The sequence below is a fragment of the Elgaria multicarinata genome, chromosome 14 (assembly GCF_023053635.1).
Source record: "Elgaria multicarinata webbii isolate HBS135686 ecotype San Diego chromosome 14, rElgMul1.1.pri, whole genome shotgun sequence".
Classification (NCBI taxonomy): Eukaryota; Metazoa; Chordata; class Lepidosauria; order Squamata; family Anguidae; genus Elgaria; species Elgaria multicarinata.
This window is the reverse complement of record NC_086184.1, coordinates 1,681,749-1,700,084: the sequence shown is the minus strand read 5'-3', so window position 1 is coordinate 1,700,084 and position 18,336 is coordinate 1,681,749. Positions and strand designations below refer to the sequence as shown.

The 18,336-nt window shown below is 38.9% G+C and overlaps 1 protein-coding gene across 2 annotated transcripts in view; it reads right to left on the bottom strand.

Annotated features, from left to right (window-relative positions):
- Positions 1-18,336, bottom strand: part of ANKRD11 (ankyrin repeat domain containing 11) — a 171,693-nt gene that overhangs the window by 152,477 nt on the left and 880 nt on the right. The window lies entirely within an intron of this gene.

Genomic DNA, 18,336 nt, shown 5'->3' with positions numbered 1-18,336 from the left:
GGAAAGAAAACTATAGCTACAACACAATTCTTGGTGTTGGAGGTCAGGTTTTGGTTTCAAACAGATTGATAGCTTTTCTCCAACAGATGCAACCTTTATATACTATTAGGATTAAATGATTAAGGAATCCTAGATAAGTGGGCTCATTCTGTTAAAAAATTCATGTCCCAGCCATATGAAACCCTCATGCCAATCTCGACTTCTAGCACAACAGAAGCCGATAGAAAGCGAGTTGTCACCAGTTTCACCCAGTTGATAGGTTATTGATCCTCCAGCCACATTTGCTGAACAAATCCATAAACATCCTCAATTTACAGCATACTATAATGGGAGATTTTCTTCATATTTTATCTGGAAGCCTGAAACAGGCCCATATATGAAGTTGCTTAGAGTAGGCCTGCTAAATCAATGGGACAACTTATTCATGGCTAAGTCCCACTGATTCCAATGTGCTCATGGAAGCTGCCAGCCTCAGTATTGGGCAACATATTTCCTCATGACAAAAGGTAAGTTCAGATGTAAGATATAAACCAGGGTGTGAATCTCTGGCTCCCAGGCCCGATGCAGCCCAAAGGATTTCTCCATCTGATCCATCAGCTTCTTCCCCTGGCCCCCGAACCCTCTGCTACAGAAGGAAAAGCTCCGAACCCCCATTAGCATCTGATCCAAGATAAATTCTTCACCTTATTTCACACTGAAAAAGGCTCACTTTTCTGGGGAGGGCCATGTGAGGAAGCTGCTGATTCAGTCCTCCTTCCTTCTGAGCCTTGTCATGCAAAGGCTGACTTACTTCTAAGTAAACATGCAGAAGCTTTCCTTGCTTAGTTTATTATTATAGCACTTTTATCCTGCCCTTTAGCCAAAAAAGGCTCTCAAGGCGGATTACAAAAATATTTCTAAAGACAGTCCCTGCCCACAGTTGCCCTGTTCATTCTTCCAGTGAAACGTTTGCATGGTGTTCTAGAGGTCACTTTAGCACAATGTAATTTATGTTGGCACTAGTGTCAATTTGGATAGTGCCCTGTGCATGCTAAGTTTAATTTAACACAATATAAAATTAAGAAAAATCACTACTTGTTCACACTCATTTTACAGGTCTAAAGTCTTACACAGATGCCTCTTTACATGTTAGTACACGATCTCTCCCAGTACAACACAACGCATTATGCTTCTCCCCACCCATGTAAGAGAATAGAATTGGTCTCTCAACTAGGAGGGTTTGCAAGCTCTAGCAAAAAGATGGTTGTTTTCTTGGGAATATGTAGTGACCTGGTGAACTTTCCCTACTCCTTCGTTCCTATGCCAGCCCCTCCAACCGCCTAAGACACTACACAATAAGACATCACACCCTGCCGAATTAGGGGAGCTGCGTGGGGCAAAGATGTCTTCCACATATGCTTCAGTCCTCTCACCCAAGGCCCTGGATCCAACCCAAGCACTTTTTCCTCAAATGAGAACTCAAGACAATATCTCATGTAGTATAGAAACATTTGATCAGAACTCTAAAAGAGTGATTGGGTACAATTTCTAACATCCTTCAAATTCTTGATCAACTGACAGGGAAAGAAGAAAACAAAAACCATCAACCCATGCAATTTTCAGAATTGAATTGCCACATAAAATTAAATGTCTCAAATATCTTTTGTAAATTCATAAGTACTGCCAGCAATGTTTTTTTTATCCCAAAAGGGGTGATGACCAGGGTGGGATGGAATCTATTTGTAGAACAGCTGAAAATAGATAAAGCAGTAGCTGTTATAGAGAATAAGCAACGCCATTTAAACTTTAAAAAATTCCATTACTAGGATAGCCTAGAATTCTACGAAGGATGTAAATACACTTTTCTTGTCTGCAACACATTCAAGACCTTTTCAGCCCAATTAATGTGAGAACTGCAGTTACCAGCCTAGACCTTGCCAATCCCTAAAAGCAGACAAGAAATGTGCATAAATTCAAATATTTTGTTTGATACAAGATCCAGCTTACTTAAAAGCAATCCTGTGAACAGCAACTTGCTTCCCATATAGCTTCTCAACGCTGTATTATCTTTGGCCAAGTTGTGTGGATGTTTCACAGTTTTGCAAAACGCTTCCATGTGTCTGCATCCTTAAGAATTCTCTCAGAAGCCAAACTATGCATGCAAAATGTGGTTGATGTCAGAGAACTTGCTTCTCTCACTTACTCTCAAGGGGCTAAGTGATTACAAAATGCACATGCTTTTTGTCCAGAATTTCTTCCAACAAATTCCAACTTTTTTGGACAGTCTGTGTGATTTTAATCATTTTAAATCGTTGCACTGGGCTATCTTCATGATTAAACCTATTTAGATTGGGTTAGCATTTCTGGTTATTTTAAAGTCACAGCAGAATGAACACTGATATCTCATTACAAAAATTATGCTCACCTGTAGATTTTATGGCAAGGATACTTGCATTTATCTATTTAAATATGTTAAGTATATGGAAAATTCAAAGTATCTTAAGTTATCTTAGAATGTCCATTGAGGTAACCTCTTTAAAGCCTGGGAAAGGGAACCCAATGCAAGGAGACCAAGAGTACGTTTTGACAAACCATTTGTAATGTTGATTACTTTCAGTCCCTCCAATGCTTACAAGCCTATGATGTAAATTCTTCTTAGGCAGAGAGCTATTTGCCCATGGCCACCTAGAAAATCAAGATGTGTTTGGTATATATAGCTGCTACTGAATAGATCCCAGAGATTGCAATATGAATTAAGATGTTATCTTACCAATGGTTGATAAAGTCTCACTTTAACAAATTATTTATCTAGACTAATACTCCCTTATGTTACAACATCTGCTTGTTGTATTTTGTTTTCACCCTGGTCTAAGACAACACTGACTCTCAAACATTCAGTTACAGTTATTGGAATCCAATTAATAAAGGCCTCTGGCAATCTATTTCTTTACACAAAAAAGCTGCAGAATCCTATTTATACAATCAGAAGCTTCTACTTGAAAAACAGCACACTTCCACAGTCCTGCAGTAATAGTTTATTTATTTATTTATTACATTTCTATACCGCCCAATAGCCCGAGCTCTCTGGGTGGTTCACAAAAATTAAAAACATTCAAAGTATAAAACAACAGTATACAACCATAATATAAAACACAATATAAAAGCTCAACCAGATAAAAACAGCAGCAATGCAAAATTACAAATTTAAAACACCAAGTTAAAATTTAGTTGTCTTCAGAGATTCCTTAGAATCAAAAAGATAGCTTGATTCAGAGCATGCAATGAGTTTTTTATTCTTTTTTTATTCTAGCTGATGGATGCATTAAGCATTTCCTAATATGTTGATCTTAAGTACCATGCTTTATTAACAAAAATGGAAACAGGTTCTCAAAATTAAAGACAACCACAACTTCTCCTTATTTTTGTTTTTGTTCATCTATGACTACACACCCCTAATCCTAAATTATGTAATGGCAATGTTCTTTACAAAAACTATGGAAAGCACTTTCAAAATTTACTTAGCTGTTAAGAGAAGTGGGACTTGTAAGGGCAAATTTTACAACTCAGCATAACCAGAAAGCAGATTATGGAGTCCAGGTATAATGCTATAAAAGATTTAGAACTACTTTTTTCCTGCATATATTTCCTTTGACTATCAACAGTGGGCAGAAAAATTACACAAACACTTTCAACTCATCTTAGACCAGGCCTAAGGTTGCCTAAAAAAAATGTTATATTAGGAACAGTCTATGCCAGCTCCAAGCAATGCAAGGCCCACAAAACACATGCTGAGGCATTTATGCAGCCCACAACTTCATAAAAACCTTCAGGACTGTTTAAAAAAACTCATGACTGTAAAAACAGCTCACATGTCTGTGGTGACAGGATTGAATACACAACGGCACTAAATTTATGCTACTTTTCAATATTGTATTTTCTATGCCCATACATTTTTCTCAAGGCCTAAATCATGAATTGATCTTGACTATCAAGGGTGGGCAGCTAGTACAACTCTTGGTCATTCTTACCCAGCAGGCTCAAAAACAGATACAGGACTCATCCATTATGAATGACCTAGTGCCTACCACATTGGTTTGAAGTACCATAGCATCATATTATTATTATTATTATTATTATTATTATTATTATTATTATTTATTTATTTATATAGCACCATCAATGTACATGGTGCTGTACAGAGTAAAACAGTAAATAGCAAGACCCTGCCGCATTGGCTTACATTCTAATAAAACCATAATAAAACAATAAGGAGGGGAAGAGAAAGCAAACAGGCACAGGGTAAACAGGCACTGGGTAGGGTAAAACTAACAGTATAAAGTCAGAACAAAATCAAGTTTTAAAAGCTTTAGGAAAAAGAAAAGTTTTTAGCTGAGCTTTAAAAGCTGCGGTTGAACTTGTAGTTCTCAAATGTTCTGGTAGAGCGTTTCAGGCATAAGGGGCAGCAGAAGAAAATGGACGAAGCCAAGCAAGGGAAGTAGAGACCCTTGGGCAGGCGAGAAACATGGCATCAGAGGAGCGAAGAGCACAAGCAGGGCAATAGTGTTGGAGGGGGCAATTTAGACCAAGTCCAACACCCTGCTCAGTGCAGGAATCCAGTTTAAAGCATCCCTGAAAGATGGCTCTCTAGTCTCTGCTTGAATACCTCCACCAACAGACAGCCCTGCCACTTGGCTCCATGGTCTGACTATTCTGACTGACCATGAGGATTTTTTTCCGATGTACAACTTTCCTGTAACTTAAGCCCATTATTTTGCGTCCTATACTCCTGGATGACAGAGAACAGGTTGCAGCCCTCTTCTGTGTCACAACTCTGGAAGTACTTAAAAAGTGCTCTCATATACCCCACCCCACCCTACCCCCAGTCCTTGCTTCCCAAGGCTAAACATACCCAGTTCCTTCAATCTTTCCTTGTAGGATTTTGTTTTGAGTCCTTTGATCATCTTTGTTGTCCTTCTCTGAATTTGCTCCAAATAATCTGAATCCTTCTTAAAGTGTAGTGTCCGGAACTAGACACAGTATTTGAGTTTATTTATTTGTTTATTTATTTATTACATTTTTATACCGCCCAATAGCCGAAGCTCTCTGGGCGGTTCACAAAAATTAAAACCATCATAAAACAACCAAAAAGTTAAAAACACAAATACAAAATACAATATAAAAAGCACAACCAGGATAAAACTGAGTTGAGGTCTGGCCAGTGAGTTGAGGTCTGGCCAGTGTAGGGCGAAGTTGAATATGAACTTGCCCATCTCCTGATGTATTCTCCCAAAGTGGCCTGTTGTGCAGAACCATTTCCTTGCCCGTACTGTGTGTTACGCTTCAACAACTGTGTACTATAGGCCACGATTTGCCCTTCTGTGCTAACAAGCAGAGACAAGGTCTGTTCTGTCGGTCTATGAGAACATGCAGTTTTCATTTTGATTTATTTTGCATAAGAACTCCACTGCTTTAAAAGAAACTCAATGGCCTGAAGGTTAAATATATTCCAAGTTTGACAGGGGTTTTTTTTTCAACTGGAACTAAGAAAAGCTGTATAAATCTGATGAGGAATAAATTTCCCCCTAACAGCAATACCTAACCAACAACATGGCACCACTTTCTCCATAGAGTACAAAAGATAGAGCTTTTGAGGATGAAAGACTGACCCAATAGAGCACAAGCCAGCTGCTACTTTTATCATTAATACTATTTAAAAGGTATTAAATAGAAAGGTACTTTAATTCTTTAATATTTTTTACAAACGTAAATGTGAACTGTCTCTGGGATTTCAAAACTTTAAAGTCTTCTAATTAGGTTCCACGACAAAAGGAAGGAAATGCTTCAAATGAAGCTATTTGATTACAGCAATATATAATACAAGATTTTAAATCCTATCAACAGATGCTACACAGATTCCAAGAGCCAGTTGAGGTACCCAACTCTGGTATAACAAAAGAAACTGCTTGTAAAATATCTGACATTTACATTTCTGAAACATGCTCAAAATGGTGCAATCATGTTATAATTTTATCAAGTGCATCTCCAAACAGCCAGGGTTCTATTGCTGAAAAACTGCAGCATGACTAACACAGCTCCATTATAAAAGGCAATGTAACCTAGCACTTGTTAGCAGTCAGTGCCACACTGGACTGAGTTTCCATGACAACCAGGGGGAAAAATATATAAAGCAAACTACAGTTAAGCGAAAATTATACTCCATGACAATACTTGCAAAAGGCTGGAAGCATTGGCTCCTGATGGAACCCTTGAATACACACCTTGCACGCTGACAAATAAGTGATAAATAACAATTAAACACAATCATTTCCATGAGGTATTTAGCAGCCACTGTTTTTCTCCCTCATTTGGTACAAACACCCCTAAACCCGCAAAAACTCAAGGAAATAAAAACATAAAAACACTCCAAGGAGTTGCTGCCATTCTTTTTTAATGGCGATTTTTTTAAAAAAAAAAAAAAAGTAATGTGGGTATTTTGAGGCTGTAGTTTCACTGCTGTAGACAATGGATGCTGAATGTGCTTGTAATTTGCTTCCTGGAAGAACATATGGCTTTGAATTAGATATTAAGATGCTTTGAATTTTGAAATAATTTTCACTGGAACCAGAAAACATTGTTTTTATTGTTTGAGGACTTATACTTTAAATAGCTCCTCCTTAAAGAGTCATAGCTGTATGAAAACTCAAGTATTCCACAAAGAAAAGAAAAGAAAATCACACAACAGTAGACCAGTTCTGTCAATTACACTGACACGAAACTTATGGCAAGGTCATACAATGAAACTGTTCATCCACAATTTTGCTCAGATCGTCAACTGATAAATGTGACCATAAAAGTGAACAATCCTTTGTTTATTTGTAACTTTTTAAAAAACACCGCTTGTAAATCCCATAAAGGGCACACAGAGCAACTCACAAAAATATCAAACCAAATAAAAAATAACTCATAAAAACATTTTAGAACAGTAGAAAAATAATAAATTACGCTAGAGTATATGAATACTGTATTCACCTCAAATACCATGTCCAGTATTGGACACTATACCTATTAAAACAAAAAGAACAAAATGTGGGCAAATGAAAAAGGTCCAATACCAAATATCAGTGCTAGGCAAGCCTCCCTGGGCATTCACAAGAGGAGGCGCTGGCACCAAAAAAAGGAGCTACTTCCAAAGGCAGAAGAAGCCAAAGATGTCTCAAAAAAACATCTTAACATCTGGGTAGATTGGTATGGGAGCAAACAGTCTTTAAGGTACATGGGCCCTACCCTATGGGGCGTTAAAGATCAAGACTAGTACTTTGAACAGTGCCCAGAAATGAACTGATAACCAGTGTAGCGGCTTTAAAATGGGCGAGAAATGTTCCATCTGCCCAGTCCCAGTCAATAATCTATTTGCAGCATTTTGCACCAACTGGATCCAAGCAGTTTTTAAGGGCAGTCCTATGAACAACACATTACAGTAGTCTAAATGGATGTCACCAGAGCATTGGTAACCATTGGCGGACTCGCTCTGTCCTAGAGAGGACACAACTGACAAGCCAGTCTGAACTGGTAAAAAATGCTTCAACGTCTTAAGGAGGGGGTGCAATCCTAACCAGAATAGGCAGAACTCCACTCCCTGGTCAGATGAACAACCCACCAACAGTACCTCTATCTTACCTAGATTGAGTTTCAGTTTATTGGCCCTAATCTGTACAAGTCCATTACTGATTTCAGACATTAGCAGACCTAAAATGTGCACAAGGATGTGTCATTTGTGTAATCTTAACTACTGATGGGAGTTTTTCCATATGCATTTATTTGGGTAAAATGAAACTGGTTTTGCACATCACTACAAGGGGAAACCTTATGTGAAAAGATTAGGATTTATGCACCCATCCCCCATTTTGACACAGAACTGTCACTATTCGAATGGATATTAAGCTGCTCACTTTAAGCATGCTTCATATATTTTAAGTGTTTCGTGGCTGCTTTTCAGGGCCATGCCCTCACAAAGGTGCATATGTTACAGACACAGTCAAACAAAATCTGCAGTCACAAGTATTTGAAAGCAGTTCTAAGTTACAAAGCACTTCTAGGAGACAATTTCAGCCTCTCACACTACTAGCTGAGAATAGTTCGACCATTTTGAGGAGCATTGTGAGGAAAGGAGTATTGAAAATTCCTGGCAAACATGTTCAGAAAACTAGTAGAGCCTTGAACGCACATGACATGCACTCCTACTATTTTCCTTCCCCCCTGCATGAGTCATCAGGACTGTAACTGTTTATTACACTGGAAGAGCTTCTTCGAACTCGAGAAATCCACTCCAACCCATCTATAAAGCTGTTCAGAGGACAACATCAGGAGCATATTATCATCCACAAAGCTTAATATTCAAGCACGGTAACTGCAGTTTATCCCACTGGAGAGTAGTAGTTAAGACAGGTGTCTGCAGCATTATTTCACTAACCTATAAAAATATAGGGCAGAATTTTGATACAAAATTCTCCATAGAAGCTGTGGAAGACGACGAGGAGGACCAATAGTACTGCAGCACAGTTCACTCTGAAAAGCAAACCTTACATAATGAAGTGTGTGTTAAGGCCTGCTCCGCCAGATTTCTCACAAGTACTGCTCCCCGCAAGCTCAGCCTTAGCAATGTCTTAAGATGCATCTAGTTGTTCAGAAAACATCTGTATGTTAGGAACACAGGAAGAGCAGTGCAGGATCAGATCAAAGGTCCATCCAGTCCAGCACTCTGTTCACACAGTGGCCAACCAGCTGTTGACAGAAAACCCACAACAGGGACATGAGTGCAACAGCATCTTCCCACCCATGTTCCCTAGCAACTGGTGTATATAAGCATACTACCTCTGATACTGGAGGTACCGTATACTCATCCTTACTAGAAACTATTGACAGCCTTATCCTCCATGTTCTCTTACAAATTATATTTAAAAGTCTGAATATAACTCATACCAATAACACACACACACACTTCCAAAACTGTCAGGACAGTATGATATTCTCAGTACTGGGATTCTATAGTAACTTCCTTCTGCTGGGTAAACTTTGTTTCCAGCTTGCTAAGATTCAGAACACGGTCATATTTTTTGTATGTTCAAAATGACTCCCTATTTTTCTTCCCAAAGCAAATAGAGCCCATACTAATCTAGGTTGGTAAGGAGACAGCTTGGCTTCACATGGCGACAGAATACTCCTTTTTAAATGTGTTAAAGGTTGCTAGACTGACTACTGTACACAAAAATAAATACTCCTTAGAGCCTAATCATGTGATGCAGCACTCTTGCTGCCAGAGCACTTTGGGGCCCAAAGTTGGCAGGACACTTAATGCCAAAGCCAAGAACCTAGCCACAGTACTTGCCTTCCTTGGCCCAAACAGGTGCCTCATTAAGGGCATCACGCAAGGAAGAAGCAGATCAGGACTGAATCAAGCAAAGCCTAAATTATCCTTTCACGCTACACCTAGGATATGATGTAGGCCTTTGCCACTCAGAGAAACAGTGGGTGCTTCCATTATTGTGGATCGATAGGGTCAGGTCACCTGATACTGAATTTGATCTTGGTACTATGCCACAGCAGGAACCCAAACAGAGTAGAAACTTTACGTCACAGATCCATATTTAATAGCACGGTTGCCTGCCTTAAAAGTGTGTTTCACAACCAAAGCTGATATTCAAAGATCTAATCCCGAAAGCTTTTTAAAAAGAGAGACCACGAAGGGCATTTTCAAGTGAAGTCCCATAATAATGTTCAAAATATCAGATTCCGAAATATGCAATTAGCATTCTATGAAAAACAGCTCTTCTGAAATTAAAAGCTCTAAGATGTTCACTAAAAATAACTGGTGCAAGACGAGTAAATGAAATGTGAGTACAAATATTGGATTTACCTTTTAAGTCATCGGAGATTACTACAGCTTTGGCATAAAAACTGGAAAGTTAGGAATCAGCAAAAAGTAACTGTGCAAACCAATGACCAGACACAAAATATTTGCACTGAAGCTTGTATTGTGTCATCACCTATACCTGACTACTTGAGAGTTCAAATTGGACACCTTTAAATGAGAAGGCAGCTTCCTTCCAATTAACTACTGAAGCACCTCCAGAAGCAGAAATGCCCATGCCCTGGGGAAGAGGGGGGAAAGGGCAGAAGGTGATAGCTGGCCCTGATTAAGTATAGGAAGCACCTGGCTTCCACCAGCAATACATTCAAACAAGGTAAAATAGTAGTTGTCGGCAGTGTCTGAAATCTAGCAAGCATTAGTTTGATTCAGAAAGCAGTAGAAGCAAACTAGAAATAAAGAACTGGTCCTATTACGTATTACACAGAAGCCATTAAATGTATTACAAGCATTCCCTGCTATATGCCACAATCAGAGCAGGATCACTTACCATGGTGGGGGAGCTGTTTCCAGTTACCCCTCTTTGACAAATCTAAAAGCAGCCCAATGCTTAAGCTAAATTTTATAGTAAACTCAGAGCAACCAGTTTCCAGAAAATACTTATAAGGTCTTTTAAAAGTAGACTTACAAATATAAGGCTGACTTGAATATCACTGAAATGTTTAGCACACACACGGTTATCATATTTTAGTAGGAATGGCCACAGATCTACACCAGGCAACCTTGAATGTATAATCCTACCTAACTGAAAATGAAAACTAGAACAGAACACAGCATGCCTTGCCATGAAGTAAATCAATCCTCTATGACATGCTTAAATCATCCACTGGCCTGGAACGTACATAAGACGTAGGATGCTTTAGGGTGGATTCCTGCATTGAGCAGGGGGTTGGACTAGATGGCCTTGTAGGCCCCTTCCAACTCTGCTATTCTATGATTCTATGAGACTCAGCAAGCAATATGGTAACCATCATGAAAAACAAGACAACTTATGGAGAAGAGGTTATCAATGGCTACTGGTCATGATGGCTATATTATACCTCCAGGATCAGAGGCAGCATTCCTCTGAAAACCAGTTGCTGGGGAACAAGAAACAGGGGAAAGGATACTGCCTTGCTGTCCTGCTCATGGGCTTCCCAGAGGCATCTGGTCAGCCACTGTGAGAAACAGGATACTAGACTAGATTCAAGGATCTTATACTCTACCCGGATTCATTATTTTCTTTTTGGTGCTGTAGTGTTATTAGTTATTTATTATTTTATCTTGTTTATATGTTATATTGGATTTTACTGTGAACCACTTAAGAGATTTTAATATATTAATCAGTATAAAGGTATTATTATGAATAGATAGCCAGCCACTGCACAAAGCCTTACATAAACAAATGCAAATGTTGCATGGAAACTTCCTCCAGATGCTAACATTACAGTCTCCATATTTGAAAAGTAGTGTAAACAAGAATCACTACAGTAGTTTCTAGTCATAACGCAAGTCCAAGGGCATTGCAAAACGAGGGTTGTTTTTCTCACATCCATACTGGGGGGAAAGCCCAATTCATTCCTGGAATTTAACTTCGTCTTTTTCCAGCAGAAACTTCCAAGGCTGAATTTCTTACATTCTAAACCACTTCACCACTAAGATAAAATCCTGCCTTTAACAGTGGCAGGATTTTACCTTTTAACAATGAGTGAAGATCAAAAGCATTAATAAAAACTGGACAGTGTCTGGTTATTTTATAAAGCCCTGCATTATTAAGCAATTGAGAAATATCTACATTTAAAGCTAGTAAGACTGTTTTATATGAAGAAATAATTTTGCTTTAACAAACGAGACTCTTCTTGATTTTCTTTCAAAGACTGCCTACACACTCCTTGAAGATAAATAATTCAGAATATAAATGCCAAGGGCAGTGCAGCAAACTGATGGCAGATGGCAGGGGCAACACAGACAGTAATGTGCGTGTCTCACATCTCTACCTGAAAGTGACTGCAAACCTGACCTGATTGGATAGGGAGAAAATACTGAGCTGCAAATTTCTCTCTCAGCTCTTACTTGCTAAAATTAAAGACTGTTGCAGATTTTTAACGTTTATGAGGAAATGTCTGCAAAATCCCCAAACGTGCCTATTTCTGGTCTATACTTACATTTGATATTATGCTGAACAGAATGGACTCGCTCCCATAATGAGCTAAAAAGGGATCAGAGCTTGCTAGAAAATTGACAGATTTCAGTACTGCTCAGTCTGTGAACTAACTTTATTGAACTTGCGAGGTTTATTAAAGAGGAGCCCAGTTCACTTAAGACTTGTAATATAACTGCAACACCAAGAAAAGAAAAATTGTAAATTAGATCCAAAGCATTCACAATAGGAAAGTATCATCTCTTCAGAGTTATATTTCACAACTCTATAATGAAATATAATTAAGGTGTTCACACAATTTTTGTAACACCTATTAGGTTTGTTTAACTAAAGGTCATAACAAAAGCCTTGGAGAAGAACATACAAGGAGGATATAATGGTGCCATCAATTTATAAGAAGGATAAATGACCAGACCTGGCCTTGATATTTAACTTTTGGTATTTTCTTCTATGATAGCAAGACCCACCTGCATATTTACCAAGTTTTCCGGGGGCGGGGGGAGGAGAGGGGCAGCCCAAAAACATTGGATGCCATACTGCCAAAACATGCTACTGGAACACCTTTTTCCACTCTAGGCAACACTGATTACTCTTTGCATACCTAAAATCTCTGAGAAAATTCTGAGAATTAAAATGGCATGTAGACTCTATGTAAGAAGTTATCTGCATTGCTGATAACCGAAGACCCACCATTATTTATGCTTCCTTTTTCACTTCTAATTCCTTTGAAGGATAGAGTACAAATAACGAAACAACTCTATTAAGGGAAAATCTGATGGATTTATCTTGAATAAACTATGAGGTAGATCTTGAAAACATTTGGACACTTCTAGACAGAGTGTTTTCCATTCATTAAGCACACTGATCTGATCCACACTACAATCCTATGCACACTTACATGGGAGAAACCCCATCACACACAGTGGGACTTCCTTCCAACTAAACATATATAGTATCAGACTGCATGTTACTTTAGTATATTTGCAAAGATTCACAAGGTAGATAGCAAGTCAACATATCCACAGCTAGTTGGCAACAGTGAATGTAAATACCTCTGACTTTAAGAATACAACAAATTAAAGGCCATTAATGCATACTCAAATTCAACTAAAATCAATTGTGACATTTACTCTGGAGTATTTATGACTGGGGCCTTAGGTTATTTTACAGTATATGTAATAATTTGTCAGGTCTGGCCAAACTTATACTTGCTGTCTCATGATCAGACATCCACCCTCTGGAACTACCCCAGCACACTGACTGCACCAGATCCACCGCAGGTCTCAAACTGGGCCACTGTTACCAAGCTGATAAGCAACCACTTTTTCTGGACGGCCATTTTGAGAAGTGAGGCATGGTGGGCAAATGTCTCAATCCCACCCAACCCCCAATTAAATTCTTTACCACAGATACCATGTTCCCCAAACCTCTTCCAAATCTAGGCTGACAAGAAGCCCGGCAGCATCTCCCAAGGGCAGTTTTGACCCATGGGCCTACAGTTGCTGACTACTAGTATTTACACTTCAGAATTAGCTTTATTATCTAATGCCAGAAAAAGAAACTTGTGGCCCTCCAGATGTTGTTGGTTAACTTGGTTTGGTAATAAAATTAACATTATACTTAAAATCTTGTAAAAGTAAACATTTAGTAAATTTGTTAAGTATTATCTGAACAAGCCACATTTTAAATTTAATATACCAAACATGATAATTTTATGAGCAAACCTATTTAATGTCTGACCAGAGAGAACAGTCCCTGAAACATCTGAATCATCCTAGAAGCCAGAAGAAGCAGGAAGAATTGGAGACAGAGGAAGATTGGTGTACGTATTTGTAACAGACTTTAGGGAAATTCCCAACCTGTTCCTGTTTGTGGGCTAAAGTTTAGGGAAATCTGATCTGAAGGAAAAGCTATTGAGATTTTATTTAGCTGGGAAAGATTCAGTTTAGAAATTGTAAGCGACCATATTTAACCTTTAGCAACCTATTCTTAGAAAATTGACATTTTATCCACTTTTGTTAATAATTTCCAAAACCCTAATATATTTATTCATTTTCAAAGTTGGTCGCTAGTGGTAGCATCAATCCCATGCTTACACCATAGGAACTAGGCTACCAAGTAGTAACCACTAAAAGTTTGTATAGCTGAGGCAGTATTTCCTAGTGGTGAGGTGTAATTGAGAACTTTATTAATAACTGTGGCAGTGAATTCTGTAGACCCAAGCCTCGATGTTGTTTTTTTAAAAAAGCATAGGTGGGATAACCCACATGCTGTTCTGTTCCATCTGGTCAGTGGCAGGATCACCTACAGTGTTGTTGTTGTTGTTTTTCATGTGTGGGTTTTAGAACAGAACTGCATTAATTGACTGCTACAGCCTCTAACCAGAACAAATTCAAGACTCTGGAACAAAACCTGAACTGTTAAGAATGCACATTTTCTTCCATATTATATGGTGACTCTATTCACATGTTGGGAAACTGAGCAAGACTTGGAGTATCCCTAAATGTTTATCAGTAAAAAAATACATAAGATCAATAATTTTAATAAGGAATGGAAGAAATAAATATCTAGGAATCTTACAGAGAGGATGAAAAAAAACATTTTCCCTATGGCTTTATTTCTAGACATTTTATACCTCTAGACTTTCTATAAAATGATTATTACATAGTGTTTTTAATTCATTTTGTGAGGAGTAAAAGCTAGGTAACAATATATGAACATATTGTCTAAAATTCTAAAAGAAAATATTTTTATCATCCAAAGCTGTTCAATTTTTCAGAAAAAAGAAAAAGAAAAATGGTCCTTGGGAGGAAAAATGGAAAAATGTTTTTTTCCTGAGTTGTTCCTGGCCTTCATATCTCTATTCAAGATGCTCTGATTCAAATATCAGTACATCTAGCTACGTACATATTTTTTGGATAGGTTGCCCCTGAAGTAATTGTTAAATTACTGCAATGTTCACAAAATCCTAGCACGCTTTTCAAAAATACCATTGTAGTCTATCATGAAATTCAAATGCTACAAAGAACAGCAAGAAACATATACTTCCAAAAAAACCAACAACAACACCTTCTTTGGGGAAAGATCCCTGCTGCCTTCAGCGCCTACTCAAAGCAGCAAGATTTACCAGAATCGTTAAGGCATCTTTTTTTCACTGAAGGATGCCCAAGAAAGTTTGCCCAATGAAAATATTGCAATTGACATAAGAAGAATTGGCAAAACATGTTTATTCTTAAAAATGCTACAGATGTCAAGTTTAAATAAAATGACAGTACAGGTTTTCTTTTTCACCACCAGTTCAGCATTCATGCCATGTTCATCCCTGCAGCATCAGTCTTAACATACGCGATTGCTCTCTTGCGATAGCAGTTTGTCTCACTGCTGCCTGCTCCTCTTAACGGGAAAGGCTGATGGCTAAAGTCAGTCTTTCACCTATAGCAGCGCACAAAGACTAATGTTTTAATCTATGGAAATTATTTACAGGAAATGAAATACCTACCTAACCTTGACATATTTACAACTATTTGCAGAAATAGGCCGAACAGAAGCCTACCTCAATATCAAAGCAGAAAAGAGTAGCTTAAAAAAAAGAATCTACATTGATTAAAAAAATTAAAAAATAAAGGTTTTGAATTCGTGTGCGCTTGAAAGACTTACCTAGTTTTTAAAAAGTACAGGCCTGTAATATTCGGAATGCTATAACAGAATAAAAAAAGAAGCCCATTCTTGCAAACCGTATCATCTTCAAGGAATTCTGTCATCTCAATGCAATTCAAATTGCACCAATTCTGAAAACCCCTATCCTGAAAATATTATGAGGCTCCTTTCAAGTAATTTAATATCCACCTGAAGCAAGTAAATCCCTCCTATGCATCTGCACTGCTATAGGCACAGAGCTACACATGCAGGTGTTCTATGGCTCTCCCTAGACCACTATACACACAGCTCTCTCATTCTCTACTAGCACATCTTGTACTTGCCTTAACCAAACATATATAAAATATATTGTCAACCTCAGTCTCAGGAGGAGCCCTGCATCTGAATAGCTTGGCCTTGACAATTCTCAGTATTTAGTCCTCAAGCACAAAAGCAAAGCTGCACAGCTATGAGCCACCATATGACTATTTTAGCATGTATGTGCACATCTGTGTGGGGGGAAAGGATAACCCACAAGCTCTTAAGCACCATTTACCAGCATAACGTAGCATCACTTGTAGTGTGCAGTTAACTTGAGCTTTTAATAAGGAACTCTTTGCAACTTCGGTGACTAAAAATTGCTTCTAGGAGACCACACATGTCCCTCTGCCATAGGGACAGAGCAGATGCCACTACAGTGGCCACCTATGACAGTTCTCTCATCCACACTTCTGGCGTCAAAGAGCTACTAGTGCTTTCCCAAGCACAACCTCCATAATGTTGCCCTGTTTAACCAGTTTAACCTGTTAACTCTTGAAGGCCAGAGGGAAGTTATGAGAGAACCACGTGCTCAGTAAACATTGGGCTGCACTATATACACTGCATGTGTTTCTCTAGCCCTGCTGCTCTATCGCAAGTCCCCCTGCAATATTCATAAGATTAAGCAGCAAGTCGGTAATGGCAGAAATCCAGCAACTGTGGCCTTGTATGAAAAACAAGCCCTATACTTTTTTCTCATTCTGACCACAAAATCCTACTTTGGGGCTCTCAAAAGTATCTAACACGGAATAAAAAGAACTTCCCCAATCAAAGAATTAACCTTATTTTTCAACCAGACTTACCCATCAAAAGCCTCTCAAGGCAACCTATTTTACAAATTCCCTTTCACAGCAACACTGGGAGCCATTTCATTTTAATTATCCACAATCCCCTTTTTAATCAAAATATCTTTGGCTATAAACACTTAAAATGCATTCAAAAATCAACACCTCTATTGATGTTTCTCAGAGGGTGCTTGTCTGAGGAAATGGAACAATTGACAACACAGGGGCCATGATGAAAAATTAACAACAAACTGTCAGCTGGCAAAACTAAGAAGCAAAAACACCATCTCCCAACAAAGCTGAACTACTTCTAGGAATTACAAGTACAAAATTTTCAAACACCAATGTGATAATCCTGTTGGTTGACTTTACTACCATCTTTGCCTGCCTGCCTGCCTGCCTAGGCTATTCTGTCCATATTCAGTTTCTAGAACAATCCCCAGAGATGCATTTGGCTTTAAAAGACAGTGACTGATCTGCTCACTTTCTATAAGGCTAGGTTCCTGGTGACAAGGGAGATCTTGTGTACAAAACGGAGGAGGGGAGGAAGAGGAGACAGAAGTTCCTTCCTGCAACTGAATATCAAAACACAGCCACAACTAGAAGCCGATCTGAACACACCAGTCCTTGTGTCTCAATGAACAGCCTGATTTTCAGTCCACACGCACACATCCCTCACAAGACAGCTGCTTTCTCTGGGAAAAGGGCAGAGGGCATTGGAGGGCTCAGCTCCTCCAGGCTTCTTGGGGGGGGGGGGGAGAAACGATTTGCCTTTCTAAACATGTAATCAATCCTCTTTCTTAAGAGGCTAGGTTATGGGAGGGGGAAGAAGGTTTTAAATTCTGTTTGGAGACATACAGCTGCTTTTTATTTCTTGTTTTAAGAGAAAGGAAAGGGGGGGCAGCCCAAGGAAGAGACTAAGTAATTTAGAGATTAAACAAGAACATAAATGCAGCTCAGCTCGCCTTGGGGAGGATCAGCTCTTTTCTACACATGCACAGGGCTAATGCTGACCCAGAGCTGATGAAATGTAGAAAAGAAATTACCAGGGCAAAGTAATTCTCACTGCATCTATTCTAATAATTATCATAACCCCCTTCTCCTGGGTGGACACACACCCACACACACTTATTACCCTGCTATCAGTTCCTTAACTTCCACATCTTTCTGTTGTGGATCACACCAGATTCCGATTCCCACATCAATTCTGCGCCATCTGCCTCTGCAGCTTCACCACTCCACACACACACACCTCTATTTCAGCAGCTGTGTTCCAGTTACAAAGCTTCTCTTTGCACTATATCCCATCTTCACGTTCCAGCTGTGTGTCATTCCCCTCCCCCCATGACCACTCTCCTACCCACCGTATCCCATTTCACACACACACAATCACAGAGATAAAACTAATACCTGTCATTGGTATCCTTCCTTTCTGCACACTGCTACCCCACCCCACCTCCTTCTGCATGACCCCTTCCACAATACCTTCTGTTCAAGGTGAGGGGGGCGGGGGGGCGACACAAACAAGCGATCCCCCAATTTGTACAGCATGC